Source organism: Brachyhypopomus gauderio, chromosome 15 (assembly GCF_052324685.1).
Source record: "Brachyhypopomus gauderio isolate BG-103 chromosome 15, BGAUD_0.2, whole genome shotgun sequence".
NCBI classification, from domain to species: Eukaryota; Metazoa; Chordata; class Actinopteri; order Gymnotiformes; family Hypopomidae; genus Brachyhypopomus; species Brachyhypopomus gauderio.
Genome location: NC_135225.1, coordinates 128,023 through 136,496, shown reverse-complemented (window position 1 = coordinate 136,496; position 8,474 = coordinate 128,023).

Genomic DNA, 8,474 nt, shown 5'->3' with positions numbered 1-8,474 from the left:
GTTCGTAGTTGCACCTGTGCCTTGTCTCGAGATCACGAGGGTCTGTGTTCATCACCTATATAATGTGCGTTCATGCAATGTCTTGTGCTCGTCTTTGTCTAAGCTCGTGTCGCGTGTCACTAGTTGCAGTGCTTGCACTGTATGCGTCGCACTTTCACTTTTGTTCAGCATATTAAACGTTGTGCCTGCTTCCTCCCAAGCATTACAATATATATATATATATATATATATATATATATATATTAGTGGTGGGCCGTTAATAACGGCGTTCGTTAATTTGATACTCTTATCGGGCGATATAAAAATTTTCGCCGTTAATCTATTCTTAAAGTTGGGTTGGGAACTGGGTCAAAATGGGTAAGCAAACTATGATGACTTTCAACTTGATAGTTTAGCTCGGCTGTATTCCTAACCAAATTGCACAGTAGGGGCGAGAACGAGTTTTTAAACCTGTGAATTACAAATCGTACGTGTGTTTACATGGATGCAGCCATGAAGTCACCAGGTTTGCTTCATGAAAAATTCATTTTTAGGAATGTAAAGTGTTACCGGAGCGGAGCTCGGAGCGGTCATTTTCTGCATGGTCCTAGCGCTAGATTCGTCGCTATTTAAATATTTTTTTTTAACCGTTAAAACTACAGAGGACCAAAACTGACTTTTGAAAATTACGTCCGTGAGGTTAAATGTACTAAATGTTGGCTTACATTTCAAATATGTTTAGCTGAATAAACATGTTATCAACCCCCTTTAATGTACAGTATGTAGGCTTACAAATTCATGTTTAACTGAATAAACCGTTGAACACGAGTAGCCTACATTTTATTGAGCATGTTTTGTTTTTTTCAAGTATCAAAGTAAAACAGCTTCCTCAAGCAGTCATTGATGCATTTTGGAAACAGGAGATGAGCCCCTGGTCTAATGCACCCTCTGTATTAAGAAACCCTATCTCAAAAACTGACTTTTAGTCATTACTTGGGTAGCACGCATATGAGCCATTTTAATATAGATTAATCTAGATGAATTTCAAGATTTCAGTGAGATTAATCTAAATTAATAAAATTAATCTATGCCCACCCCTAATATATATATATATATATATACTGAAAATGATTTGAAATAATTAGCTTTTTTATAGTGGTGGGACTTTAACGTGTTAATTTCGATTAATTAATTACAGGGAAAATAACGATCTAAAAACATTTATGCATTTTAACGCATGAGACACTTTTGCACCGTGGAATGATTCTCAGTACACGAGTTCCAGACATACAGATTATATGGACGCACAATAAGATGAGCATGATGGAGATGACTGAAGACTGGTGGATGGGAAATTTAAATATAAGAAACTTCCAAATGGAAGTACAAACACAAATAGTGTTATTTGCACTTTATGTAGGAAGGAGTTCACTTATCACAGGAGCACTTCCACCCTTCGTTACCACCTCAACGCAAAATATGTTAGGGCTAATGTGCAGGTCAGTAATGATAACTTAGCTGCTAAATGTATTCCTAGTACGAGCAGTGTCGCCAGTCAACATTTGACCACATGTCGGGGTTCAAATTAAGAAACAAAATGTCAAAGTCCACGTCAGACAAATTGACCAATTCACAGGCGACATGGATTGCTTTGGACTGTAGACTGCTCTCTGTGGTCGAAGGCTTAAGTAAGACGCGGCAAGTTTAAACGCCTCTGCTGTTCGCACGAGGTGGGTGGAGTCGCACGCTATGGTCTCTCGCGAAGGTATAATCCAAGCATTACAAGAAGTGCTGCAAAGTGCGTCAACTGATGCAAGTTACGAACTGCCGTCCAGAAAGACAATGTCGAAGAAAATCCAGCAGCTGTATGAGGTTATTGTGAAGAGCGCCACAAATGTGGCTCTGACTGGGGATCACTGGACCTCTGTTAACAACAAGAATATCTTGGTGCTACAGCTCATATTATAGATGATGAATGGAAGATCCAGTCAATTGCTTTGAGCATGCAAAAGACCACTTCTAGGCACTATGGAGATGCCTGTGGCAGAGGCCTGGGAAATTAAAGAAGTTCTACCATCTAAAATGGTATTAAAAAACATCTGATTTACTTCAGTTCTTCTTATTCTTCCAATATCCTGAGCAAAACTCCCAAAATTAAACAACATTTTTGGACAGAATTTCCACTGTTTGCTCTGTTTTCTGCACTCATCTATTGGTCTGGGGTGGGTTTCCCGAAACGTTCATAGCGCTAAGTACTTCGTAACCTCGTGTAACGTTTTCGACGGGCAGGCATGACGCAAGTGCAGAGTATAAGGGGTTTTAATAAAAGAGGTTACCAAACACGACAAAGACACAGAGGGTAGAGGAACTATGCTAAACAACAGGGAGAAGTTAATGTAAGATGATTACCAACCAAGAGTCATACAAGCATACGAGGGGGACATAACACAAGAGCATTAACTGATAGCTAAACAAACAACGAAGTACAAGCTACCAAAGACTAGGGATATACACAAGGCAAACATAAGCGCCAAACATGGGGAAAACCAAACTAGCGAAGGCTAAGAATGAAACAGAGAGGGGGTACAAGAAAAACAACATGAACAGATAAATCCAGGGCAAGGAGAAGCAAGGAACTTACATATAGGGACAATAGCATGAACAGACCATAGGCAAAACAGAGGAACGGCGAGGGACTCACGTACAGGGAATGACCGACACCGGGGTAAAACACGAGGGGGTTTTTATACACGGAAGCACAACGGTGGAACAAGACTCAGGTGTACGAGACTGACGACGGGGGCGTGACAGACAGAGGGAGGAACGAATGGGAGCGGGGAGCTAGGCGGGACCAGGGAGGAGGGAGGGGCTGGACGTGACACCTCGTATGAAACATATGAGGTTAAGAAGTACTTAGCGCTAAGAACATTTCGGGAAACTCACCCATGTGTAGTAGACTGGTGGAAAAATAAATAAGATGTTGAAGTTTATGAATATGTTCATTGATTCATTCATCATTCAAACTTACTGATACTGAAATGCGATTAAAATGTGATTAATTTCGATTAATTAATTAATTACAAAGTTTCTAATTAATTCGATTAATTTTTTTAATCGCATCCCACCCCTACTTTTTTATCACATTATTTCATGGTTGTTTATTTTCAAAATGCCCAATCTTAACATCTTCACGTTCTCTGATGTTTCGCACTAGAATTACAAGAGGCTTGTATTTGTTAACATAATACAAGAGAACTGTTCAGTCAGACAGCTATTTGTTGTGAAATGAAATACAGTTATAATTTCCAGCATCTTCAAGTACTTTAGTCTAAATTCCAGGACTTTTTAAACCTGGAACACAATGCAACATAAAAATTTGTCAGGTAAATGTTCCTTCCCTTATTTTTGAGGTGTGTTTCTTTATACTACCCACATATCATTTCGGAGAACACTGCAAAGAATGTGACACACCAAACACTTCCGCAGTTTGCGCAGGTTTGCACGAGGTGTGTGGAGTCAAGCACATTCAGAGCGCAGAGAGGGAGGCACAAGACAACAAAAGGACTTGCACAGAGCGACATGCTGGGGTGACCCCACAGGTGACCCCACAGGTGACACCACATGTGACTCTACAGTTGACCTTATAAGTAACCCCACAGTTGAACCTACAGGGACTGACTAACATGGGAGGACAAGAGTGGCACCATAATCCAGAACTAATGATCAGACTGGAGGTGGCAGAGAGAGAGAGAGAGAGAGGGAGAGAGAGAGAGATATTTGTATGATAGAAAGGACCAGTGCATGAGGCATAAATAGTGTGAGTGAGTGTAGGTGTGTGTGTAAGAGAGAGAGTGAGAGAGAGCGATATATATAGAGAGAAAGGAAGATATATATATATATATATATATATATATATATATATATATATATATATACAGAGAGAGATGAAGAATGCATGGTCACTCAACAGATGAGGTTGAGACAGATGCTTGTCCTTTACACTGAAAAATGTAAAAATGTGTATGACAATTTCACAAAATACAAAACATGATCCTAAATTTCAATGTGTCCCAACACAAAAAATTACAAATCATTCTTGGGGCAGGAGACACATCAACACGTTTATATCCTATATGTGAATATATGTGTATGGATATTATATATGAATATGTGAAGATGTAACATGTCTTTACCTGAGAGAGTAACAGATTGACAGTCAGAGAGACAGTCAGAGAGACAGTCAGTGACAACTTCCTGTCTCCTTATTCCTACCTCCCACAACTCACGCTACACACACACACACACACACACACACACACACACACACATGCATCTTGTTGTTCTGATTGTTGTTGATGATAATGCTTTATTATTATTATTACTATTATTAATGCTATTATATTGTGAAGTAAAGATTTTCAGTGTTTTGACAATATTCTAGAAAACATACGAGAGATAGAAAGAGACAGAGACATAGAAAGACACAGAGAGCTTCCTTATGTTTTGTCTCTTCTGTGTTACAAATTTAGGACTGAAAAAAAATATTAGCAGATGGACCACACAGGTAGGGACTCACACAGATGCTCCTGGGTCAGGTATTTACTCCTAATTAGCTGGTGGAATGCAACACAAGAGCAGAACAGATATGTTACCATTATGAGTGGAATTTCCTTCCTGTGTGCTGTGAGCTCCCTTTAACCTGATTAGGTACGCCACTTATCGGAGACATCAAAGCGTTCCGGGGAATGATGACGCAGCTGCACCCCTCACCACACACACACACACACCACACACACACAAACACACACAGATATACACACAGCATGCATAAACATATATACACACAGCACACACACACACCACACACATATACACACACCACACACATACATATACACACACACACACCACACTCCACATACACCCATCACACCCCCCACACACATACATCCACCACACACACACACACACAGATATACACACAGCACACATAAACATATATAATAATAATATAATAATAATAATCTTTATTTGTATAGCACCTTTCATACATACATGTAACTCAAAGTGCTTTACAGTATAAATAAAAGAAACATTAAAAGGAGATAAGACAAAGACAAAAAGACAGAAGAAAATTTTAAAAGAAATTAAAGATAAAAATATTAAAATAACATAAAAAGTTAAAAGTGAAGTAAGTAAGATAATAAAAAGTAAAGTAAATAAGATAAGAAACTATCTTAATAGTTTTAACTAAAAGCGGATCTAAACAGGAATGTTTTGAGACTGCTCTTAAAACTATGCAGGGATGAAATGCCTCTGAGCTCTTCAGGAAGAGAATTCCAGAGCTTTGGGCCATAGTGGCTAAAAGCACCCTCGCCAATCTTTAATCGGCTTTTAGGAATCACCAGTAGATTACTGTTTGAATACACACAGCACACACACATATACACACTCCACACACACATACATATACACACACACCACACACACACAGATATACACACAGCACGCATAAACATATACACACAGCACACACACATACATATACACACACCACACTCCACACACACACACACACAAATATATACACACACACACCCACCACATACACACACAACACTCCACATACACCCATCACACCCCCCACACACATACATCCACCACACTTCACACACACACACACACACACACACACACACACATACACCCACCACACTTCACATACACCACACTCTATGCACAAACATATACACACATCAAAATCCTAACACACACACACACACACACAAACACCTTTTCTAGTTTAGTGGGTGGGTGTCTAAGTGGGCCCTGGGTGGTGTGTGAATGGGACCTGGGTGGGTGTGTTAGTGGGTCCTGGGTGTGTTAGTGGGTCCTGGGTGTGTTAGTGAGTCCTGGGTGGGTGTGTTAGTGGGTACTTGGTGTGTTAGCGGATTCTGGGTGTGTTAGTGGGTCCTGGGTGGGTGTGTTAGTGAATCCTAGGTGTGTTAGTGGGTCCTGGGTGGGTGTGTTGGTGGGTCCTGGGTGGGTGTATTGGTGGGTCCTGGGTGGGTGTGTTAGTGGGTCCTTGGTGTGTTAGCGGATTCTGGGTGTGTTAGTGGGTCCTGGGTGGGTGTGTTAGTGAATCCTAGGTGTGTTAGTGGGTCCTGGGTGGGTGTGTTGGTGAGTCCTGGGTGGGTGTGTTGGTGGGTCTTGTGTGGGTGTGTTAGTGGGTCCTGGGGGGTGTTAGTGGGTCACAGGTATACTCCTGTCACCTTTCACCCATTCCACACACATTCCTCACAAATGTGACGGTGGTCCAGGAAGTGGGGTTAGGTGTCCAGGAGCTGTGTGGTTTTAAGGTGTTTTTGTGAAATAACTTCCATATTTTGTGCTGTTTTTAAAATAATTTTTCTGAGATTGGGATAGATTGATCATTGATCAGCTTTCAGTAGTGGACTTTATAGTAGCCATCCCGTCCTTTATAGACAGAAATAGAGAAGTGTAATAAAAAAAAACATAACTACACAGCAGCAAATTTGTGCTCCCCCAAATAATGTACCTGCTAATGAGTCTGTCTGTCTGTCTCTCTCTCTCTCTCTCTCTCTCTCTCATGCTGCATTTCTTCAGTGGTTAACTCACAAGCACTGTATATAAGCAAAATCAAATCAGACAGGTTTGTGGTTAGGGTTAGTTAGGATTAGGGTGAGGGTTACTATGGTGAGGGTTACCATGGTCAGGGTTAACATGCAGTGGCGGCCCCTGACAAATATCTCAGGGGGGGCAATTGTTGTGATGACATCCAAGGTGACCTCACAAACAATTTTAAACATGGAGAGGCCAGATTTACCATTAATTAAATAAACTGAATCTTTCCCACTCAATTTCTGTATTCTCAGACAGCATTTTATTTTGGGTGTTGCATTTTAAAAAAATTTTTAAAATTTTTACTAATTACATTAATCACTTGTACTGAAATTTTGCTCGTCTCTCTTTAAAACCAGCAAAGTGATCAATAACCCTCTCATTAAAGTCAGGCATGTTCCTGACCAGTTCTCTCTCCATCGAAAGCATGGCCAGTGCATTGAGACGTTCCTGTCCCATTGCATTTCGCAGGAATGTCTTTATTCTCTTTAAGGTTGAGAAACACCTTTCCGCTTCAGCCGTTGTCATGGGAGTGGTTATGAGGATGTTTAACAGAGTCACAGTCTCTGAAAAAGTCTCCTGGAGGTTGTACTGCAGTAGAACCTGATATAATGCCAGTGCACCACAGCAGCTTTTGAATTCAGGACTCTCATAGATAAGTGACAGCTGTAGTCGTCCATGCGATGTCTGTGCCAGTACCGCCATTTGGATGGAACAGAATGCAGGGATAGCAGAACAGGGCGCTCGCTACTTCACAGCCCGCTAGCCATGTTTTCCGTTCATACTAGTTAAGGGAAAAACCCCGGTTATATGTTTTTCCTCCCTTTGTAGACACTTGCTTTATGCTTAAATTTGGCCTCGGTGGCCCTAATTCCTTAGTTGCTAATTTGTCGTCATTGTTACGACGAGAGAATGGCACTTCTTTTAATGACACGATCGAGTTTTTCTGTGTTGAAGGAACGCTGTCCATGTTGAGCAGATTGCGAACTTCCGTAATTTCCCTACGTAACGTCTGACGTAAGCACGTTGGGGCGAGCCCTCCCGGAACCCATAGACATTGCATTGCAGCGCCTACACTTTGAAAAAAAAACTTTTAACATGAGAGTCTACGAGAGCAGTCGGGGCGATTTACAGTTAGACTCAAATCGCCCCAAAAAAGGCGGGACTACAGGGAACGTCATCGCTGATTGGACAATGGCATTCAGAGGCAAGAGACGCTGTCCAGTAGAGTACAGACATAGCTAGTGAAATACCGTGATAGAATGAGAGAAAAAAAAAAACCTCCTTTTTATCCTGGTGGGGCGTCGCCCAATCGCCCTAATGAACAAGCCGCCACTGTTAACATGGTTAGGGTTACCATGGTGAGGGTTAACATGCCCTCACAGATGTTATACTGAGTCTTTGCAGCATTTGGCCTCTCTAAAAGTGCTCTAGTCCTGACTGCATTCTCTCTCATTGTACTATGAAGAGAGAGAGAGAACAAGTGGGTAGGCTGTTTACCACCCCCTCCCCACCCCTACATTCTCTCTGTTAGTGGTGGGAGGGGGGCAGGCACTGGAGTGGGGGCTGAAGGGTCCAGTATGGAGCTTGGGGCAGCATAGAGGGTCATAGAATGGATCTGTGCGTCTGGGCCTCTTGAATCTTGAATCTACCAGGTGGGTGGTCTCCCCTCTCTCTTACCACTCTTCTCTCTCACTCTCTCTCCTCCCAACACCTCTGAATGGAGCGATTAGCTCATCCTCTCTGGCCATGGCTGCCGTTGCTCTGCTCAGATATGACGTCTGGTCGCTGGGGACAGCTAACCCTAACCCTCACCCTCACCCTAACCCTGTCAATGATAATCCAGCTGCTGA